At 30.2% G+C, this 25482-nt stretch overlaps 1 protein-coding gene across 1 annotated transcript in view; it reads left to right on the plus strand.

The window, feature by feature from the left end:
• Positions 1-488: 488 nt before the first annotated feature.
• The window catches only part of mAChR-B (muscarinic acetylcholine receptor), a 129732-nt gene continuing 104738 nt past the window's right edge, over positions 489-25482 (plus strand). Inside the window, exon 1 of the mRNA XM_012280610.2 lies at positions 489-1097. The gene's annotated coding sequence lies outside the window, so the exon portion shown is untranslated. The remainder of the gene's footprint in view (positions 1098-25482) is intronic.

Genomic DNA, 25482 nt, shown 5'->3' on the forward strand with positions numbered 1-25482 from the left:
TACTTTAAGCTTCAAACTGATATACCATGCTTCACGATACTTCAACGTCATCAAATCCATCCAACTTCCTATTTCCAAACTCGGTAATTTCACATGCAATAATCAAATCGTAGAAAGACAACGACCATCGTAGCAAATAAAAAAATAGCGATGTAAGGAATTGCGAAGGAACGCGGTATCTCGACGGCGAAGTATGACGAGCGTCTAAAAATCAGTCGGCTACAATGTTCACGTGCCCGTCAGCACGATCGAGTAGCTCATTGTTAATTCACAGGGCGAATCGACGCCCCGGGTTCCCGGCGATTATGAAGAAAACTAGGTGAATTGATAACAACGCGACGTAGAAACGATTCATCCCTGGTACGCGGACGTCGAAGGGCGCCGGACACTGGTGCGCAAGCGTCTCCTGGAACGAGGTTGGCGACGCTGCACGGCATCGCGACGCTCACGGCGCTCACTTGAATTCTCGCCGCGTGTTCGTTGGCCGACCACCGACGTCGAGACCACATTCGGGCCACAGTTTGAAACGCGACAACAGCCGGAAGTCGCGCGCTTCCGCACCCGAGTCCTTCCGCCGAGCAAGGACCGACATGTCTTTCTAGATACTCTTGAACGGACGATACCCGACGTCATCGTCATCGATTCCTGTCCCTCTTTTTTTTCCCACCGTTCTTCAGCCCCGGACACAATCCTGACCCGAGTTATGTGGTGCGCGGGTGACAACGGAAGCCAGTGGACACTGATCGCGATCGGTAAGATCGCCGGGACGCGTAGAGGATGCGATCAACCTGGTAACGCTTTTTTTATCCTCTGAACGTTGAGGTGCCTTTAGGATTATCCTCCAGCGAACAGAGTGAAACGGGATCAAAGGGGAAGACGTGTATATTTGACTGGTGATATTTGTCGAATTTCTCGATGCTTTGGCGACCGTATCGAAACCCGACGCGATAACGGTGCACCGATCGCACAACTTCGAAGCGCCGGAAGATGGAACTAAGAACTCGGTTAGACATGACGAAGTGGAACACCGAGAATTGAAGTTCCGGGGATTTACGTGGCCTACTTAGGCGCAGTCCTTCGCTCGAAGGGTACGCAAGGTGAGTTATTCGTTACTTGTTGCCTACCCCGCTTCTTCTTTTCATCCGCTCGGTGATATCGCGTTACGATTTTATTCGAGGCGTCTCGATGTTAATTACTTCCGACGCATACACTTTGCTTTTATCCGGATCGAACGCGTTCGAGAAGTTCTTTAATTACGGCGGGAAAGTTCGTACGGTGTGTTCGGTGTCCTGTAAGATACGATTTAACGAAGAGGACTAGGGCAAAATTAAACAGAACTCGTTGAAATAAGCGATTCTTGCTTCAGCTGCTTTGAAGTTTCTATTATCTGCCGAGAGGCGGTTTATTAGTTTTCGTATGGCCAAATGAAGAAAACGGAGCTTGGTTTATTCATTACTGCTTTTTTAAGTTAACGTTCTGGGAATTTGGAAATTTATTTGATGAAAAATTATAGGGGTTGTGTTCACCCTTTGAGATGATGTCAGATTGGGAATGAGAAAAGATTTTATATAAACGTAAGGTTATATTATGTGGTTATAATATTTAAATGATTTATTGTTTGGTCCCACGTTGCTTTTTAAATACTTGAATGAAAAAAATCAGAATGAATTTCAGATAATAGATTCAATTCATTAATGATGTATATTTTATATTTACAAGGTAAGTATGGGTTATAAGGATTGAGCAAGAATCTAGTCATTTATAATTTGGTATTTTTATTATAGCCTTGTAATAAAACGGTCTTATATTTATATAACATTTTTACCTTATTTGTAATCATAGAATACCATTTGACGGAATTAATATGAAACACACTATAATATTGTTGCATTCGTAACACTGTGGGAAAATAAAATAAAATATTGCTATCACGCTGTGTAATATTAGAAATGCAACACTGTGTTACAGTAAAACGAAAAACTGCTATCATGCATGTATAATATCATAAATTTACGTTGTATAATACATTTGCAACAATGTGTAAAAGTAAAATGAAAAATTATTATTGCAGTATCATAAGTTTGCAACACTGTGCAGAAGTGAATAAACAAATCACTGTTGTGTTGAATAATTCTATAAATTTGCAACATTCTGCAAAAGTAAAACTGGAAATTACTATCACATTATATAAAATTATTTCATTGCAACAAGATGTGAAAATAAAACAAAAATTGCTATCATATCGTATAGCATAATAAATTTGCAACACTGTGTGTAAGTAAAGCAAAAAATTGCTATACCTCTGTGAAATATTTTAAATTTGCAACATTCTGCAAAAGTAAAACGAGAAATTGCTATGACGTTATATAATACTATAATTTTGCAACACTGTGCAGAAGTAAATAAAGAAATCACTGTTATGATGAATAATGCTATAAATGTGCGACATTCTACAAAAATAAAACAAAAATTGCAACCCTGTCATGTAATAAAATTTGCAGCACTAAAAAAAAGGCTGCCATGAATAATATTGTAAATTTTCAACACTGTGTAAAACCGAAACAAAAATTGCTACAATGCTCTATAACATTACAAATTTGCAACATTGTGAAAGAAAGTAAACAAATTATTATCGCGTTGTATAATAATTCGAATATGCAAGAGGGTGTGAAATGTTATCTAAAAATTGCTATCACTAATGATGGTATCTGTGTACTTTATTTATACACGGCATAATATGAAAATTTCATAGTATATTATTTTATGCAGCATGTGCACGACAAAATGCAATAAAGGGTGGTGTAAATAGGATACAGTATCCAATTATTGGCACTCTAAACAAATTTGTGCTTCATAATACACGGTTTTAAAATGTGTCTTACGATGTCTATAAAATTGTACATATACTATACAATATGAAGCTTTTTCTTTTTCTTTCATGTCGTTTTTCAGGACCATTTTCAAATTATTTTCTGTGAAACAGATTTTGGATAAAAGTGAACGAATATTTAATTAGTGTGCAATGACGTTAATAATTGACGTGTGCTTTAGTGTATTATTATACAATATTATACAATATGAAGCTTTTCCTTTTTCACACGTATTATATTTTAGGACCATTTTCAAATTATTTTCTGTGAAACAGATTTTGCATAAAAGTGAACGAATATTTAATTGTTGGTAATGACATTAATAATTGATATATGTTTTAGTTATTGACATACATTTTATTTACTGGTGTGCTTGTTATATTAAGTTATTGACATTCTCTTATAAATAACAAGCAAAAAACAGGAAAATAGGTAGCTACAATTTATAAGAATAAAAGAAAGTGCCAATAATCGGATCAGCGCCAACTATTGGGTTCCTTACTGTGCTATATAGTGTACAAAAAGAAAGAGTAAATATTTTCTTGGCAATTTTTCACCATTGGCTGTCATTGAAAGAAATTTTCTTCAAATTTTTTATTCCGTGTATCAGCTGTTTCGACAATAATTACAGTAATTGCACACAAATACTTTAATTGTTTAATAAGAAACAATTAAATTATTTTAATATTCCAATCTACTACATATACACAACATATAAATGTTATATTATATCATTGTATGTACTCTGATATTACATTATTTATTATATAAAATGTTAAATTATATTACATTATGTTATGTTATATTATATTGTAATATAAAATGTAATATTCTTATATCAAATAGTACAATTTTGAGTGCATAATTTTTACTCATCAAAATAGAAATTGAATCACGATAATAGTGTTAGTTCATACACAACTGGATTTCAAAAAGTTCTTTTGATTGCACTAAGGTAAACAATTCTAAATTGTTCAAACAATTGATATATATTAGTTAAATTGTAAACAATTCTAAATTGTTTACAATTGTACTTACACAAAGTAGCAAATTATTGAAAGTCAAACTGTTTACAATTCAGAAATTGAATTGTTTACAGTTCGCAGTAATTTATCCTATTGTGAATTGCAAACAATTTACCTTTTAATAAATTTCAATTTTAGGTTAGTACGATTAATTCATATTAATGAATATTGAATAACAAATATTTTAATAAATATTAATAAGTACCAGTTTGTGAAATAAAACAGAAATCAGGTTAAAACGATGTAACTCTAAAAATGAAATATTGGAATCAACTTTTTCTTATAGTACTTATTTTCCTATTGTAACTGCATTCATAGCGAGTTTTTTCTCCGAGTTGGAATTATGAAAATTTACCAGCAGATAAGTTTTGTATGTTACGTGGAGCTTATAATGCGAAGCTTAACTGTTAATCTTGCTGCATTGTTCGGGTACTTTTCCGTTTTTATTTTACTTTTCTTTTACATAGAGGTGCTAGTTTTGGAACTGCACTAATTATTGGTATATTCAGCTTCAGTAAAGATTCTGTAACTTCAGTGTTAGAAGTTGTTTTCTGAAAGATTTATCGTCGTAATGGTTCATTCTGTTTGATTTATTTTATTTCTGTTGTAAAATTTGACAAATGTATTTATTTATTGGAATTTTAATACATTGTGTTTCTTAAAATTTATTAAAGGTTCCACATTTTGTTTGTATTGAATTGTTTAAAATTTAACTAGTATTGTAGTAGTAGTATAATATTATGTGATAATTATTGGTACACAGAATATTAATAAAATACATTCGTTTAGCAATAAATATAATTGTAGGACATTTATTATTAACTTTATTAGGAAATTTTATATCATGTTACTTTATTATATCTTTTTTCTCTTTCTATAATATATTTTATAATTAGAAGATTTTCAATTAAAACAACTGGTTTACCTTATAGCTTTTCTTAGTAGAACATGAAATAGTTCATTTGAATATGGAAATAATTCTTTTCTCAGTTATTCCATTATTTGGTTATGAAGTGGAATAATTTCTTATTTAGTATTTCTTAAACAATAAATTCAGAGAATAACTAGGTTAAAGTAATTACTTACTGTAGTAAGTAATACCTATAGTAAATAATATCTATAGTAAGTAATACTATAGTAAGTAATGTACAGGATGTCTCATAATTAGTGTAGGTCCCTGAAATGGGGGATAGCTGACGTGATTCTGAATAAGAATTCCCTTTGCAAAGTAATAAGTTTATAATAAGTAATACTGTAGTAATATTACTTACTATAACAAGCAATTATTTTGACTGTAAAATTATACCATAAAATTTTACTCTAATCCCCATATTCCTAAGCCTCCAAATTCCCAAATTCCCAAATTCTTAGATGCCTAGTTACTCACATCCCCAAATTCCCGAATTCTCTAATTCCCTACTTCCCTAATCCCCAAATCCCAAGCCTCCAAATTCCCAAATTCTCAAATTTTCTAATTCCCTACTTCCCTAATCCCCGAATTCCCAAATTCCCAAATTCCCAAATTCCCAAATTCCTAGATCCCTAGTTACCCACTTCCCCAAATTCCCAAATTCCCAAATCCCCAAATCCCCAAATCGCCAAATTTTCAAATTCCCAGATTCTTAGATCCCTACCATAAAACTGTAACAAATCTCATCAAGTAGTAATAAATGCCACGTCATAACATAGAGATTAAAACTGATTCATTTACTGTATTATTAATTTATTACGAATTTGTTATTCTTAACTTATCTACGCAAGTCCTTTGAGACACATATAATATTACAATAAATTACTGGGTGTCCCAGTTTTTATCGGCAAACTTTATTAATATATTCCATCCAAAAAATGTGAAACGAAAATTATGTCAACATACGGTTTTAAACACTTTATAAAAAAGTTACAATAAAAATATGAATTGTCAACGAACTACTTTGTTTAATATCGCATACAGGGGGTCCCAGTTTTGTCTGCATAACTTTAGTAATATATTTTATAAATAAAAGTAAAAGAAAAACTGTTTATATGAATATGGACCCCTGACTATGTTATTAAAAATTTTTAACAAATTATTAAAATTCTGAAACAAATATGAAAGTTGAAAGTTATTCGAATGTAGAATTGAAGGAGAAAATTGTGATTTCTCTTCCTCATAATCGTTTGATAAAACATTTAAGAGGCAAGTTTATATTATATTATTTTAACATTTTTATTTATAGAATGTGAAGGTGAAGTTTTACATACAAAACTGTTACCTGCATGTGACATTGAAAAACAAAGGAGTTCGAAATCATTCTATGCTTGCATTACATATTTTTTAATGAAATATTTGTATAAAACTGTAAGTTAATTATTATAAACATCTTTAACACGTTGACTACCATAAAGAAGCAGTTGAAAATTATATGAGATAGTATTTTTGTTTTTAACAAATCTTACCAAATATTCTCACAATATTTAATTATATTTATTATTCATAGTTTCAAATAGTTAATACGAACATTTCCAATTACGTTAGTGGACACATTCCACTATATAGATGACACATTCGTGTGGAAGATTAGGCGTCATCCATGTGTGGGTGACGTGGCAGTCAAAATAATAATATATTATCAATATATTAACAACTTCTTTTGTTTTCGCGTGTAGAATATCTTGGTAAAAATAGCCTATCTAAATTACATAAATTACATACTATATTCCAAACTAAACGTTAAAAATTAGAAATGTTGAATATTGAAAAATTATGAACAGAGAAATTTTTAATTTTGAAATTTTCTGTACTTCAAACTTTTAAATTATTAGATTTAGCAATTCAGTAACATAGATGTTTACAAATTTAGGCTTTTGTTGACATAAATATTTAAAAATGTAGAAGTATAGAAAATTCAAACTCTTTCATTTTTATTAATGATTATTAACACTATATTTTCCAGTCAAAATGACAGATGTTCTTTTATTTCAAATTACGAAAACTGCCAAGAAATTTTCAAGGTTTATGTTAATCTTTATGGAGATAAAGAATCATTGTATAAACTAGTTTTATGTATTTTTATGGTTTAGTTGCAATTTAAATATAAGTAACAATTAAATGTGCGTAAATTTAATGTTAAATATTAATTTTAATGAAATGTTTCAGTTCACAAAGGACATATTTGTCCAAAGGACAAATTTAGAGTAATATTTCAAACAATATAAGGTTTGCAAAAGCCATCCCTATTTTGTGAAATTTGAGAATTTGGTAATTAGGAAAATTGTGAAATTGGACATTTCAAAATTCAAGAATTTAAGAATTTGGAAATTTGGAAATTTGGAAATTTAGGAATTTGGGAATTTTGTGATATACACTTATTTCAGTTGAATGCTTCAATTCATGAAACGATACATTTTACATAGTTTTAGAATACTGTTCTAAATACTATAATATTTTTAAAAACTACCCCTATTTTTATAGTTTAGTTTCAATTTAAATATAAGTAATTATTAAACATCCATAAACCTAGAGATAAACATAAATTTTAATCTAAACTGTCTCAGTTCACAAAACAGCAAATTTTACACAAATTTAGAGTATTGTTATAAATAATATAAGATTTATAAAAGCTACCCCTTTTCCTATAGTTTAGCTTCAATTTAAATATAAGTGATTATTAAACATCCGTAATATTATACAAAATAGTATTGTTTTGAAGAACATCAAATTTACAAAGATCACCCCTATTTTAACAGTTTTATCAGTTAGCTTTAATTGGAATATAATTGGCCATTAAACGTCCGTAAATCTGACGATAAACACTCGTATTAATTGAATGTTTCAATTCACAAAATAACACATTTTAAACAAAGTTGAAGTACTGTTACAAACAATATAAAATTTACAAGTGCCACTCATCTTTTAATAATTTAGTTTTAATTTAAATATATGCGACTATATGTATTCGTGACTAATAGATACAAGAACGTCCATAAATATATTGCACAGTAATTTTAACCGAAACCGTCTCAGTTCACAGAACAGAACACATTTTAAACAAATTAAGAGTATTGTTTCGAACAATGTAAGATTTACAAAGGCTACCCGTTATTACTAGAAGCCTCGTCACGTACAATGCCGCTTCACGTGCGTGCGAGGGGCGATCGATTATCGAAAAAATTATATATTCCAACGATCGCGCTTTGTTAAACAAAATGTAAATTCACCGATGACCTCGTGGAAAGGAAAACGCGTCTTGGGACGACTGAAACACCAGGATTTATTCAAATTCGAAAATCGACCAGGGAGCTACGATTTTCAACGCTAGATGAAAAATTCTGGCCGTCGGTACTGCCAATTCCCATTCCCCTAGATGAAAACGGACTCCAGAACCATTTATTCCGCTCGACTAGGCGATACTCGGGTCACCACAGACTTGGAAACAGATAGAAGGAACATCGGTGTACAAATGAATACCCTGGATATTCTTTTATTCATTTCAGACGAATCTGGTATAGACATGTGATTGAATATTTCTTTGGGGATCGGTGAAACGTGGAATGTACGGGGTGTAACTGATGATGTAATCGCGGAAAAAATGAGATTTGATAGAAAAAGATATGATCGATATGTGCAATAAAGCTTTTTTATAATTAGTTTTGTTTTTGAGAAAATTTATTTTTATGTTGGATATTGGTTGTTTATTGGTGGTTTGATTTGATGCATCTTTTTTTTTGTTAAGCATTTGAAGTCTTATACGAGACTTATTTTACTATGCAATACTGTTACAATTATGAAAGTTGTGTTATCTAGGACCGTGATACTTCCATTTGCTAAATTGCATAATTACCATTCCAGATTTCCAAATTCTCAAATTCCCAAATTCTTTAATTCCCTACTTTCCTAATCTCCAAATTCCCAAGCCTCCAAATTCCCAAATTCCCAAATTCTCAGATCCCTAGTTACCCACATCCTCAAATTCCCAAATTCCCAGATTCTCAGATCCCTAGTTACCCACATCCCCAAATTCCCAAGCGTCCGAATTCTCAAATTCTCAAATTCCCTAATTCCCTACTTCCCTAACCCCAAAATTCCTAAATTCCCAAATTCCCAGATCCCTAGTTACCCACATCCCCAAATTCCCTAATTCCCTACTTCCCTAATCTTCAAATACCCAAGCCTTCAAATTCCCAAATTCCCAAATTTCTAGATCCCAATTATCCACATTCCCAAATTCCCAAATTCCCAGATTCTCAGATTCTCAGATGCCTAGATTCCTAGATTCTTACATTCCCAAATTCCCAAATTCCTGAATTTTTAAATTCTCAATTTCATAATTTTCCTAATTCCCAAATTCTGAAATTCCTCAAAATCATTTTCTCTCTAAACCCTGAAATCTCAAAATCTTCAAATCTTGAATCCTAATCACATAGTTCTCCAAAAGAACACAATAAAATCCATGAAAACCAACAATCATGAAAGTTGTCGATTTACCTACATTCTCCAAACACCCCTATTATAGAATAAATACTACTAAGAACATTGTGTAACACGATACGATAAATGAATCTTCATGAAATATAGAATTATTTATTGTTTAAAACGATACCATAAATGAATCTTTCATGCGAAACATAGAATTATACATCTTACTGTTCCAGTAAATTTAATTACTACGCGCGTGCATCCATTTTGAACGAATTACGTATACATGAACGTTGAATAATCCGTCAGTGAAAAAATGTTCATTTTTATTCCAGCAGAAGATGCAGGATTAAAATGAATCCACATCTTTCTTAGAACATCGTTTATTTTAACGCAAGCAACTGGAAACATACCTTCTGCATCTTTTTCGCAGAAAAAGGTAAAAAATGTAACATCATATTACGTTAAAAATGAAATGCAAGAAATGTTTGTTTTATCATACATTTGAGCTGTTTGCCCTAAAGGGGCATAGGTGCATTTATTAGTTGTTTGTTTTGATTGTAGTAACATGTGTGACTTCATGTTAAGTCATGAATTGATTTGAATTGAAGAGAATTTGAGGTTATGTATTCGGAATGTACAGTGATTTTGGACATATCAATTTTTGCAATTATTTTTGCTGGTTTATTGAATCTTGGTTAGAGAACATTTTACTCGTGGATTCGATTTAGAAATAATTTTATTATGTAAGATACATAGAATTCATAATAACGGAAAAACGAAAACAAAAGAGACACAATGTACATACATAACTGCTGCACAGTGGCGTCCCATCACTTACACATTGCACATATCCAACGCGAACATGTTCATACATATGTATACGGTTATTGTATGACACGATAATTTTGAGAGTTGAAAAATTGACTTTGAAAATGACTTAAGTCTCTCAGTGATAATGTCAGAAGTTGCGGATTTTATAGTTGATATAATAATTATTTAGTATTAATTCGATATACTCCAAGCACTATATAAAAATAGTTCAAATAGTTCATTTGAATATGGAAATAATTTTTTTTGAGTTATTCCATTTTTTGGTTATGACATGAAATAATTTCTTATTTAGTATTTCATAAACAATAAATTCATTGAATAATTAGGTTAAAGTAACTACTTATTACAGTAAGTAATACTATGGTAAGTAATACAGGGTGTCTCACAATTAGTGTAGGTCCCTGAAGTGGAGGGTACGTGCCGTGATTCTGAATAAGATTTCCCTTTGCAAAGTATTAATTTTGACTATAATTTAGACAACTAAATAAAACTGTAACAAATTTTACCATAAAATTTTCCATAATCCCCAAATTCCCAAATTCCTACATTCCTAGTTATCCACATCCCCAAATTCCCTAATTCCCAAATTCTCTGATTCCTTACTTCCCTAATTCCCAAATTCCTAAGTCTTCAAATTCCCAAATTCTCAAATTCTCTAATTCCCTACTTCCCCAATCCTCAAATTTCCAAGTTCCCAAATTCTCTAATTCCCTACTTCCCTAATCCCCATATTCCCAAGCCTCCAAATTCCCAAATTCCCAAATTCCTAAATCCCTAGTTACTCACATCCCCAAATTTCCAAATTCCCAAACTCTCAAATTCCCAAATTCCCAAATTTTCTAATTCCCTACTTCCCCAATCCCCAAATTCCCAAGCCGTCAAATTCCCAAATTCCCAAATTCCCTAATTCCCTACTTTCCTAATTCTGAAATTCCCAAGCCTCCAAATTCCCAAATTCCCTAATTCCCTATTTCCCTAATCCCAAAATTCCCAAGCCTCCAAATTCCCAAATTCCCAAATTTTGAAGTTGCGGATTTTATAGTTGATATAATAATTATTTAGTATCAATTCGACATACTCCAAGCACTATGACTTCTTCAAATCCACCCTTACACACAAAACGTACATGAGCAGTAAATTGTTACGTATAATAGTTCATAGATAGATTTTTTAAATTTCATGAACGAAATTTTTCAAGATTAGTAACGCAGTACAAAATAAATTTAGTATTGTTTTTACAACTCGAAGTATTTTATATTATATCGAATGGGCTGTTTCAAATTTTATGGCAAATCTTGTTAATTTTGAAAATGACTTAAACTTATTCTTGTTAAAAATACACATATTATTCACTTAATACATATGTATATATTTTCATTCAAACACAAAGTCTTAAGTATCTGAACTTAAAAATAAATGGACGTAGGGTACTTCTAAAGTGAACCATTTATAAGAAAAGTTTATTGTACATTTTCTTTTCTTTCACTCGAAATACGCAGGTATACTACCATTTCCATATACGTATTTTTATCACAACAAAATTACACAAGTTCGTTTTATTTATAGAATAAATTCAATGTTACTATGCGCGTATGTAAGGAATGAATGGCAGGGGAATGTAAAAGGATTCTCGATCGTGCGTTCTAAGGCTGAACTTCCAAAGTATAATCGATAAATATCGATTAGTCGGGCCTTCGTGGATGGAGAAAATTGTGCTTGTACTATCCTGTCATGGTCACTTCGTACGATATAGCTCGAAACATTCATTAGCTCAACCAAACATTATAGTAGTTCGAACAAACAAACATAGAAACTAATGTTATAGCAGTTTAAATAATGCTGGTCGCTAGTTGCTCAGATAATGCATTAGACTTTAAGTTTTAAAGAATTATTCAGATATTGTTCTTGTAAATTCGGATTAGTTTATGCAATACATTTTTGTGTATTGTTTAGTAAATTTTTAAATTTATAAAACATGCCGTCACGAAACATTCGTTAGCTCAACCGGTTATAATTATACTGGTTTATAAATACTGCTTGTCTCATCAGTTCTTCACATAATGCGTTTTTCAAGTATTAAATAACTATTCAAGTATTATTCTTATACAATCGGAATATTTTATATAACATATTTTTGCATGTCATTTAGTATATTTTAAAATTTATACTATACAGATGGAGTACTTGTATTTTAAAGAAAATTTATGATTTTTTCACCGGAATTTACCTTAAACTTTTTCAACGAAAAAATTGAGAAAATTAATTTATTAATTTATATCGAGATTGATTGTATTTGAAAAGTCTCAAAATAAAATAACACAAAATGACAATAATATTCGAAAATAATAATTGTTTATTTCATCATAGTATATAAATGGTTTTATTACAAATTTTCTGAAGACATTTATAAACACTGTTACTATTTATGCGTAGAAATTTAGTAATTGTTACTATTTACCGGTTAATGTGTACATAACACAGTCAATGCCTTCAAACTTGTCGTTAATAAAAAAATTACTATTAGTTTCGAATAAAGTATATAAAAGATAAATTAATAATTACGCTTGTTAAATAGTATTAGTAAAACCTATGTAAAAAGCAAATTAGAGAAGCCATGTAAAACTACAATTCACATATCATCAAGAAATTGCAATATAATATATTCATAAAAGACAGTATTGTACTATACTACACTATTATTGTACATGTTATGTTATTATACCATATTGATAATAATATAGATATCATACACATATAGGTTAATAATAATTGTTACGTGTGCTATTTTACATGAAAATTATTAATGTTAACTAATAATAATATATCCATAAAAGACAGTATTGTCCTTTGTGGTTGAACTTATTTTTCTTATGGTGAATAGGTGCCACAATTTATAGACTAGTTACTTTACAAATGTTAATATCATAATAAACTTCTTGTTCTCTTATTTATGAAACCATGATATATTTTACATTTTATTGTTCTCATAATTAGTTATTTGCATTAAACGAGTATTACTACCTCACTTGCGATTTCGCCATTTTGGTTTTCAAGAAGACATTCTCTTATGTGTAATGAACATAATAAATGTATACATTATTATGTATATACTGTATAATAAATATAGAAATTTCTTTTTTATATATCAGTTTTCACAATGACTAATTTTCTACTTTTTTTACTTATAATAAATTGTATAGTTTATCTATTGGATCAGTATAATTAAAAAGATCTTTTTCATTATTTTCTGTGAAAAAGTATTGTTACTCTGTTATAGTTACGTAACATATAATACATTTCATTATATGTTACATACTTAACATTAATAGTATTGATACATATTTTTATACAACTTTTTCGTGAATTATAAAATGGTTACACGTTGAAATATATCTAATGTGTGAGTTTGTTACATCGTGATGAAATGGTATACGATGTATGTAATTATATTTTATTATATTTTAAATACATAATTCAACAGCTGGTTTTGTTCTGATAAAAGTAAAATTAAGTTTATAATAATTTACAGTAATACAAACTTTTTAAATTATTACCTTGTTTCAGAAATGAAATTATAATTCAAGTTATATAACATTTGAAACAGTTATCTAGTAAAAACATGCAATATTCTATGTATTATTCTGACAAAGTTATGTCTAGCTACAGTAGTTTTTTAATGTTGTAGTTATAGTTCCTTGACATATTAAAGATTAATGCATATTAAAAAAGGATATGGCAAAAAGCAGAAACATAGAAAAATTTAGAAAATGGTGTAACCCTTGAACAGCGGAACTTGTGTCAATCGTGACCCAGATCTATGAAACGTAGATATACAAGTGTTTCGACTAATGTTGGGGATATATGTATATAGTTTTTAAACGAAAGTGTTTCTTGTATTGAAAGAATAACATTTAAAGGAATAGTATCAAATTTATAGAAAATGAAAACAATGTCAGATATAAAGTTAAATTCAAATTATTCTCGTGTTCGCGGTTCATTGTCAAAGAACTCTAAATTAGACTTGTGTGTAATGTAAATTTTACATTACATACACTATACGTTACGTATACTGCTCTATTGCGTTATATTAATTGTAATATACAATTATATTAATTATAAGAATAAACGCGATAGAAAGGGCATCTCATTATTTATATAAACATGAAAACTTGTGATTATGAAAATTAATAATTTTAGAGAGATAGTAATTAATAATGTATTTCAGTAGTTTCTATAAAATTGTTTTCATTCATTTTGACGATATGTTAACGAAAGACTAAGTAATATTACAACTTCTGTAAGCAAACATTTCACAAGGATTCTAATGAATTTTCAAACCTATTTTTCTCAAAAGCAAAGGGATAAACAAAAAGTTGTCATTTTATATTATTCACATATTTTTTTTAGATATAAATACTGTAGTTTATGACTAGATAACATATGACTGGTTTTGCAATTTTTGGTTTATGAATAAATTAAATGGATATAAATCATTGAATGCGTTTTTTTTTAAATTAGATTTTCCAAATTATGTCTTGGCTAATAATATAGATACACGCTAATATATACTATACAATATATGTATTATTGTTAGAACAGTATATTATGCTATTACTGTATATGCTATATTATTATACCATATTATTGTTAATAATATAGATTTCATACACATATAGGTTAATAATAATTCTTCCATGTGCTATTTTATATGAAAATGATGAATGTTAGATTTATATAAATTTCAAAGCTGTAATGTTGTTCCTTCAGCCCCAAAATAAACACATTTTTCATGGAAACTTCCAAATGTTTTTCTTTCATTATCTGTCATTTCTTTAAGAATTATTGTAATTAAATTTCCGTACGCTCAACTGAAGCGACACTAACGTAGATTTAAAAAATGGTCCAACTTTATCTTCTAGATTAATGAAACGTGAACGAATCGGGAAACCATCAAGCCTTGTTCGGAGTACAAGACTCTAGAACGACCTCTATATCTTCCCTAAATATGTGTATTTCGTTATCAAAAATTCTTATATCTCATAAAAGATGTGTTCATTAGAACTCTATCAGCAATAGTACAGTCACCTTTTATTGTATATCTCACAGTTAATTGATAAAGAATATACCTTTTTCAAACGTTATTGTATTATTTTTATTTAAAACAAAGTGGGGTAAGTTTGTAAACGGAGCAACTGCATATAAAAATAGCCTGCATATACAGGCTATTTTTATTACAATATGAGCGAAATTTCTCTATTTAGTATGTTTGCTTCCTTGTTTTGTTTCACTATATCCCCTTTTATATTTCAGCTAAGAGTATTTGTTTGCAGTATAGAGTACTTGCATAATGCAGTAGAAGGCATTTATAGCAGATTTGTTAATAATTCTGCTTTTGCCCCATTGCACATGAAATAAAGTTTCAAAGTATTTAACTTCAAGTTACGCTCTTACCCCATTTTCGGGGAAAGTACAGAGTAGTTGACATTTTAAACAATTTGCTATCAAAATCAAAATGTACAAGGAAAATGAAGGTCCTAGTTAATATTAATTAAATAGTAGTAATTGTGCAAAGCGTTCGATATCGACAGCGTTAAGAATTTACATAACAGTCTGAAAAAATTTACGTTTAAATACCAACTTTACAAAAACCAGTCTGCATTTACCCCACTTCACCTTAACACTAGATTTACGGAACCGGCCAAAATGGCTGATTTTAGATTTCTTGCAATTATAACAATTATTCAGAAGCTTTTTTCAAAATCTGCAACTTTCATCGAGATGAATCATTGTATATTTGAAATCTTTATATAACTTAGTTCACACATCATCTATTATTTATATGTATAGTTTTATAATTTAGCTTTAATTTAAATATAAGTGGTCATTAGACATCCGTAAATCTTAGTCTACCTTCCATTTCTTAATAATTTAAAAATATAGTTATGTGAATAAATATTTTGTTTGATGTCACTTCCCAAAAAAATTTCGTTGAAATATGTTTATTTATAATGTAAACGACAGAAAATGTTTTGCCCTTTGTATAACTAATAAAAAAATAAAAACTTAGCATTATTGACATGTAGTGTGTACAGTACAAGATTTATATATTTTGTAATTATATAATTTATAATTTTTCTTGCATTTATAGTAATCCTATAAAAGAATGATTGAAACAGGCATTCAACCTGTATTTAATACCAAAATTAATTGAAAGAGTTTTCTGAAAATTTTCTTGGCAATTAAATATCAAGATTATTTTAATGCTTTTAAATAGCATCAATTATTTTTATCTTGATTTTTGTTTAATATCACACTGTATCTTTTTGATACGTACATTGTTAACATCAATGCAAATTTAACGACATTCTTTAAAATTTTTATTGGATGTAAAAAGAAACGTTTGTAATTTTTACTTAATTACACTGATTAGAAATATTAAAATTTTGTGCGTAATGTTAAAAAATATTAATTCTTTTGTTGCAAATATGCAACATATTTGATATGCAATATTTAATATACAAAATGGTATGACACAAAATTCTTATAGTTTGGTACACGTGAACGAACAGTAAATTTTATAATTAAAAGTGTTCTTATTTTACATGCTTCTCACTTTTTGTTTTATCTACTCAAAATATTGCAAATTTACAGAGCTTTATACCATATTCCTATAATTAAATTTGTTCAATAGTATACATCTGTTTATTCACACTTTTTCTTATCAGATTTATTTGTAGAAGTTCAGAATGCATTTTCATTAAATAAAAAATATGCAACGAAGCGATAATACGAAAAAAATTAAATGAATATCTCGTCTCGGCCGAATTACATATTTGTAATAATAACACAATTGTTAAGCTTATAGGAATACGAATACACTGTGGAATCCGTAGATTCAATGAATTATTAAATTAATCCAATTGCATATGTTATAATGGAAGATCAACAATTCACTCGTAAACAATAATTGTATCATGTGTAAACCGGTATTACCGCTGCTATTAAATTTGTTCAACAATTACATTTGCTTAATAAGATTACAATCTCGACGATCTCAATCTTATTTTGAATATATAATTTAATTTAAGTAAAATAATTTTACACATTAACGTATTCTCTGAATTTAATCTAAATTTTTGAATTTAAGATCATTTCAAAATCATAATATAAGACGTTGAATTTGTCTTGATATCAATTACAACATTAACGAAGTAAAACTTTGTAATAGTATTCTAACAAAATTAATGTAAGTTTATTTAATCAGTTAACTGATTATCGATGACGAGTTAGCTCTCAAGAATTTATGAATCCATCTCAAATCATTTACACTTTTTATTTGTTCATTTCATTTCGTGTTGATCTCTAAACATTTTAAACATATTACAATTTACGAATATAATTTAGTTTTCGCCAAAATTACAATTTAAATATCAAATTGTAATAAAATTTTATGCATGACGGATATAGTTGTCATGACACAAAATTCTGCCACATATCCACGACGGATATAGTCGTCAAACACATTTAACTGGTTAAAAAGAAAATTAGAGCAAATGCTTATTTAATAAAAAAATTTTTAAAAGGATCTTTCAATTGTGTTTACGGATAAGTAAAGGCTGAATTAGTTTTGATTCAAACATACATTACGAGAATACTGCAAACTCCATAATGGTGATATTAAATTTTTTTCTTTAACTTCCCTAATTAAATATAAAACAATAAAAACGATTATCTGTAATTAGAACGTGATATTCTAAATTAAGTAATTCGTTATGCATAGAAACTTGTAGGTATTCGTTAATGTTATTAGTAAATAAGCAAACTTTTCAACGTGTGTTATAATTACGGGAATAATGATTTTATGTACGGAAACAATATTGATAAGAATATTATAGTTTTCATTTTAAGAGCAAACATTATTTGAAATTTAATACGAAATGAAACTTGTAATATATAAGTCGATAGTGTGTTCAGAAAAAACATCTCACAACAAATTTCAACCACCTTTCATAACTGATGGGGTAGTAACGAAGGTTTAATTTTACAAATTAAAAAATTTCTGTATTCTCAAATCATTATATTTTTGAATTGATACACTTTCAATATTTCTAAATTTCCAAATTCCTAAATTCCTAAATTCCTGAATTCCTGAATTCCTAAATTCCTAAATTTTTAAATTTCCAAATTCCTAAATTCCTAAATTCCTAAATTCCTAAATTTCTAAATTCCCAAATTTCCAATTTTTCAAATTGCCAAATTCCTTAATTCCTAAATTTCATATTTCCCAAATTCTCAGATTCCCAGATTCCCAGATTCCCAGATTCCCAAATTCCCAAATTCCCAAATTCTCAAATTCCCAAATTTCCAAATTCCCATAGTATCAAATTCCCAGATTTCTAAATTCCTAAATTTCTAGATTCCCAAATTCCCAAATTCCCAAATTCTCAGATTTCCGGATTCTCAGATTCCCAGATTCCCAGATTCCCAAATTCCCAAATTCCCAAATTCCCAAATTCCCAACTTCCCAAATTCTCATATTCCCAAATTCCCAATTTACCAACTTCCCAAATTCTTAAATGTCACATTCTTTCTCTCTCCTTTCTCAACCGATGGGGTTGTGACGAAGGTAAATCGAAATTTCAATCTTTGCTCTTTTTTTCCTATTTAGTGACATAAAAAAATTATTTAAAATTCCGAAACATTAATAACCCAGTAGTACATATCACAGAATTTTTTCAGACTTTTTTATCACAAACTGCAGTCACTAAAAATGAAATATCCTAAAAAGATGTTGGAACGAAATTTTTTTGTTGCAAATATAGAAATGATATTTTTATAATGTTGTAATAATAAAATACTATCTTAGCTATTGTCATTTAACTTTTTTACATTTTCTGGTTAAGTGCCTTATAGTTAAAAAAATCGAAAAACAATTATTTTGCGTGGGAAAATATCTTCTACGTCTTTTTAAACATACATAAGCATGTATTTATGAAGTAGTCTTAAATATACAATTGTATATTTATTTGTAATGTATTTACATTCACATTCGTACGAATGGTACATGAGTTAAAAAATAAAATTATTAATTAATTTTGTACTGCGGTCATATTTTCGAATATAAAAGTTTGAGGTTAAAATGGTTAAGACTCTTATCACTTAATCGCTTTATATTTTTTGGGCGCAGCTCGCGCCCCACTGAACTTAATACTTTTTTTCATACGATCTCTTTTATTTTTTTCTAGTAAATTCAAAATAGATTTAAAACGTTTTTAAACTACTGTATGTTTCTACACCTTCGGAAGGAAGTAATTGTTAATTGATAAACTAACATTGAATAAATGAAAGCAAAATCGGGATTAGTTAATAATTTTATATAAATAACTTGAATATAAATTGTACAAAATCTTAGATGAAAATTACTGATGACAGTTACAGGACTTATAGAACGTAAAAATATTACCCGTAATTGACGAACATAACCACGTCAGTAAATTATAATCAATTCGCAAATACAATATTTCTTATAAGAGCGAGCCAAATACGTCTTGCTTGTTCAATAGACAAATTTATAATGAATATTCGGGCCTCACTCGAGCAATGTTTGCGATGCGCTCGGGCCTTTCCGACTTTCCTCGAATTCTACCCTTATCTACCATAGCAGCTTTCCTCCTAGACCAGCCTAAAGGTCCCGGAGAACCGCTTGGCGGTTCACTGTCCCTTATTACCGGAGATTTTCGACATCTCCTACTGTGGGACATACCAGCCTCAGGGCGACACATACAGTACTTCATCTAGCCGTTGGCCTGAACGGCCCCAGGTTTGCCGAAGCACCCCTGTGCACGCAAGGAAATCGCCAGCTAGGCATTGTTTCTACGAAGTTTACTAATGCTATCTTGCTCGCTCTTACTTCGCTCTTCGATACAAATAAACTTTTCGCTGCCTTCGCTATTACAATATAATATCATACAATTCGCAATATTACGCACAACGAATAACCATGGTTATTTTGCATTCACTCACACATAACCCATACTTATACAATTTTCACTTAAAAACTAAATAAAACTAAATAAACCTACGATAAGTCTTTAATAGTAATGTTAGAAAAGATTATATTCTTTGATTAGTTCGATTGGCACTAAAGCCATAAATTGGAATCGATGTTACCCGCTTCTATTTGCAATCCAACTAATGTATTTATAGTGACATAAATAGCGAATGAAAGTACGTAACAGCTCTTTTAAAGATTCATAACCATCACGTAACACGAGGTGATCGCGGTGGCTTGAAAAATAAATGAAACGGAAAAGTTTGTTGGCTAACACGTTTACCGCTGTATAACATCTTGTAATGAGCAGACCTATGGATATTGCAGTAAATATATGGATTTATAAAACAGTTCCTCTCATGGACATTTCACCTCATTTCGCTGGAGATAATATTGCGTATCGATATTTCATAAATGCACAAACTTCCTAGAATGATAATGATAATATGAAACGTAGCAAACGGTTGATTTAATCGATATATTTACACAATAATTATTATATGAAAAATTGAAAAGCAACGGAATTATGATATAATTTAAAATGTTTTGTATGATTCATTCAAAGGAATGATTATTTAGAATTTTTATGTATTGAAGGTAATATTTCAATTTTGAGAAATAATCGTGGGTGAACGTTCAACCCAGAATTGCTCGAAACTATTATAAATAATAGTGTTTATATGTTTGATTTGTTATTATGTAATAGTACTATATTTTATTTCTGTGCTGTCGATGCTGACTTTTGGAATGAAATGAAAAATAGAAAAGAAATGGAAAACAGAAACGTAGAGAGTGAAGGTATACTAAAGGTTAAGTTTAACCTTCATATGGCGAATGAAGAGTCATTTGGACCTAGCAAATATATTTCATCATTTTGACTTATATAAATATAATGTATAAAATGTTGACCCCTTTATTACTTCGTTCGACTACAATTAACACACATATCAATGTCTAGTATTAATTAGTACAACTGTAGAAATACACGAAGGTTTCAAATTTTCAAATTTATAACACTTACAAATTGAATGGAAATTATGAAATTAGAAAATAATAGAATTCAGAAATTTAGAACTACACAAATCTCAAATTTCTAAATTTGAAAACTTCCAAATTTTTCAAGACGAATTTGTAAATTTGACGACTGCAAAATTTAAAATCTTAAAAATTTGGTTATTTGAAAGTTTTTAAATTAAATTCAGAAATTTTCCAGCCAACACATTTTCATATTTACAAAGATTCAAATATGAAATTTAGAATCTTGCACACCTTTTAATTCACAAGTTGTCAAATTACCACTATTAGTAATTTACAAATGTTTAAATTAAACAATTTTTAGATTTTAACATTTTCTTAACATCACAATGTCAAGTTTTCTACTTTATAACTTTACGAATTCGGAAGTTTTCATATTTTCAATTTTCAATCCCCAATTTTGAACTCTCCAAATTCAATTCTGAATGTTGAATTTTCAATTTCCCATTTTCAATTTTCAATTTTCAATTCTTCAAATTCAATTCTCAATTCACAATATTCAATTCTTCAAATTCAAATCTCAATATTCAAATTTCAATATTCAATTCTCCAAATTCAAATCTCAATATTCAAATCTCAATATTCAATTCTCAATATTCAAATTTCAATATTCAAATCTCAATATTCAGTTCTGAATACTCAATTCTCAATATTGGATTTTCAATTTTCAATTCTTAATATTCAATTATCAATATTCAATGTTCAATTCTCAATTTTCATTTCTCACTTTTCAATTATCAGCTTTCAATTCTGAGTTTTCAATTCTGACTTTTCAATTCTTAGTCTTCAATTCTGATCTTTTAATTATCATTTTTTAATTTCCTGTTTTCAGCTGTCCATTCTCAGCTTTTAATCTTTAAATGCTACTTTCATGTTCGAACATTCAAATTTACAAATTTGAAGTTCCACAACTTGTCAAATTTTAATTTACAAATTGTAAAATTTTTGATTTCAATAATTCGAAGATATCAAAATTTAAAAATTTTGCACTGCAAAACTTGTCAAGCTTTCAACTTAAAAACTTCCAAGTTTTTTAAATTCACAAGCTTTAATTCCTGAAATTTTCATATATAAAAGTTTTTAAACCTTCATATATAACATTGTGAAACCGCAGACAAATGAGACGACGCTCTTCCTACACAAGTTTTCACCTAAAAGCGCTTTACATCACACCTCAGTACGCAAACCGAAAGCTATTCTCTCTTCAAAAGAATTACAGCAGAACAATTCGTAATTGTTACTGGAAAACGTTGAAAAGTTATAAAATATTCACACATAAGTAAGGTACTTATTGTTCATGATGTTCGTGACGATTTTCCCGTATTAAGTTAAGTACGATTCACGAACGGTGGCGTGCGCAGCCTGTCGTGCTTTTTATCGGCTCTTTCTTGAAACGTGCTTCGTCGACCACTGTAATGTATTGCAGTAGTCATAACCATTTATCCAGAATATTTTTTAACGGTTGCGTTCAACAGATTTTACCGAATCTTTCGATCTGATTGCGAAGTCGAGCAAATAATCCTTTCGATTCGCGTGTTAATTTAATTTGTCTCTTTGAAGCGATTTCGCCTCGCTCCCTTTTTAAATACTCGTACCATGGGGATAAAAGTAATTTCAATGCAGGTTTCATCGAAGATGCACCTCTATAGAAAAAAGTTCCCTTTGAGCTATTTATATTGAAGTTCGCGGTACAAATCAAAGAATTATCATTTTGGTCATTTTTATTATTTTTTTTCTTTTTTTTTTTAAATAGTGGTTTATAATCGCATCAACTACCCAGGTTATTAGCGACTGTTGACCAGTTTACGGAGACAAGGTTATGGTCAGAAGTGGATGGTTTGACATAACTTTTTCATAGTTGGGTGAGGATTCCTATAGTTTTACAAAATTTTAGTAATGTGTCTTGATACGCTGTTGATGTGGTTGATTCAGTGAGGTTGTTCTTGATGTTTAACACGTTCACGCCGGGGTGACCCACTGGTGGGTCACGTTTGACTGTTCCGTGGGGCGGCGTGACCCACCGGTGGGTCCCACTTAATTGTCCCGTGGAGCGACGTGCATCACAAGTGGGTTTTCAAAAAATAAGTTTATTTTATTTTTTGTCAACATTATAAACAAAAATTGAGTATTATAAGCATTAACATTCAATATTTTAAATTGATAACAATTATTTATTTATAAGCATGCAGCTTTTTAAAATGTAGCGTGCAGCGTTGATTTTTTCGCCGCTACAAAATCGTTATTTCCGGGCCTGGGAAATGTCCAGGTATCGGAGACAATAAAACTTTCGCCGACCAGATGATGTTCCGTTGTCGTGTGTTTACGGCTTACGGGATTTCTCCTCTTGAGTTTTTCCCCGTGCTTGCGGGGGTAGGCTCAAGAGGCAACGAAAAAGGTCATTCGAATTACCGACTTCGACTCGAATAGTCACTTTTCGATCATCGAACACCACGCGCATTACGATCAATAAAGTTCTCGTTATTGTTAATCGGACTACGATTCATTCACCCTTCACCTCAAAAACATTCTAAACATAATGCGGGCTGGCCCTTACAACTTTTACAATATGTTCTTACTTTTTTATTTTTTTTCGCTGCGTATAATCTACCTTGTATTTTCGATAATTGTTTGCAACATACTTTACATCGTTTTCTTGTTTTTCTGATTCGCTTTGAACGACTGTAGAAAATTTGTGTGTTTTCTTGACCGTTTTTTCTTTTCTATTTCACCTTCTTCGATTTCTCTGTGTAAAATTCAAAAAGGAAAAGTGCTAATCGCCACTGTAGAAGAAAAGATAATTTTACCTACCTTTACATTTGATGCAAGAAATGTGCGTTCCGAAAACTCAATGTCAAAACTGTTTTGATCTCGTATTTAGCGCGCTCGAAGCTTCGAAGGAGCAGCAATGTCGCCCCGCCCCACGAAGCGTAACGTAAATATTCGCCCCGGCGTGAACGTATTAATCTTCTTCTGGCGCGGTTATATTTTCTGCATTTCAATATTATGTGTCTGATGGTTATGGTTGTGTTGCATATATCGCACCTTCTGGGGGAACCGTTTTCGAGTATGTATGAATGAGTCAATATGGTGTGTTCGGTCCTAATTCGAGTTACTGCCATTTGATTTCTTCTATTGTGTTTAGGGTTAGTTTTTAAATCATAGAATTTGTCGAGTTGTTGATGGGTGAAGCTGGTTTTATATTTTCTCCACGTAGAGTCCCATGACTGTTTTAGTGGTGCCACGATATGATTATTGATGTCCGCAGAGGTGTTTAATATCGGCTGGTTTTCTGTGACTGTAGTCGCTGCAATTTTTACCTGAAGGTCGGCCATGGTGTTTCCGTAGATATCCATATGGGAAGGAGCCCCCGCTATGATTACAGTTTTGTTGTCTTTGGTTAGTTTATCATTTTTATTATTGGAAGTTCGTCGATTGACAAATTTTTTAAATACTCATTTTCTTACTTGTTAAATTTGTAAGTTTGCGTATTTAGAATGTTGGTAGTATAATCTATCTAGGCCAGGGATACGCAATTGGCGGCCCGCGGGCCGGATCCGGCCCGCGAGGCTCTTCAATCCGGCCCGCGACGTCCAAATTTGACTCGCAGAAAAAAATGAAAACTAAACTAAATTAAACTGAATCCTGAGATTCCGAATACAGAAAAGAGAAAAAATTAAAAAAAATGGGAATCGACTTTGTCTCACCTCCACGTGGTGATTCCTGGATAATTCAAAGAAGACAAAAATATAGGTTGTAAATTCTTAATTTTACTGTTGTGGCCCGCGATATAACATTCAAATTTTACATTTGGCCCGTCGAAAAATCTAGTTGCGTATCCCTGATCTAGGCTACCGAATGTATAAGTTGGTAGAAATGTAATATGCTAATGTCTTTTGGTTAATTCCTTTTTCTTAGTGTGTTCGGCTACCGGCGATGCACGCGCAACGTGCACCAGCGCGTCTTCAATTTATATCTATTAATTTATAGTAACATCCTTTCATATTAATAAACATTATATATTTAATATTAACAAGCGTTAAACTCTGTCATAGAAAATAATCAGATTTTATACTTTCCACATTTAAAAGTTTGCAAATCCATAAACTGAAAATTTAAAAGTTTCCAATTTAAGAAATTTTTAGATATGTAGGTTTAAAAATATTAGAACTCTCTGATTAAAAAAAATAAAGTACATGTATTTATTAAATTTCTTTCTCATATTTCTATGAAATATTTCATATTAATATTTTCATTTTAAATTTGAAAGAT

The sequence above is a fragment of the Megachile rotundata genome, chromosome 14, assembly GCF_050947335.1.
Source record: "Megachile rotundata isolate GNS110a chromosome 14, iyMegRotu1, whole genome shotgun sequence".
NCBI classification, from domain to species: domain Eukaryota; kingdom Metazoa; phylum Arthropoda; class Insecta; order Hymenoptera; family Megachilidae; genus Megachile; species Megachile rotundata.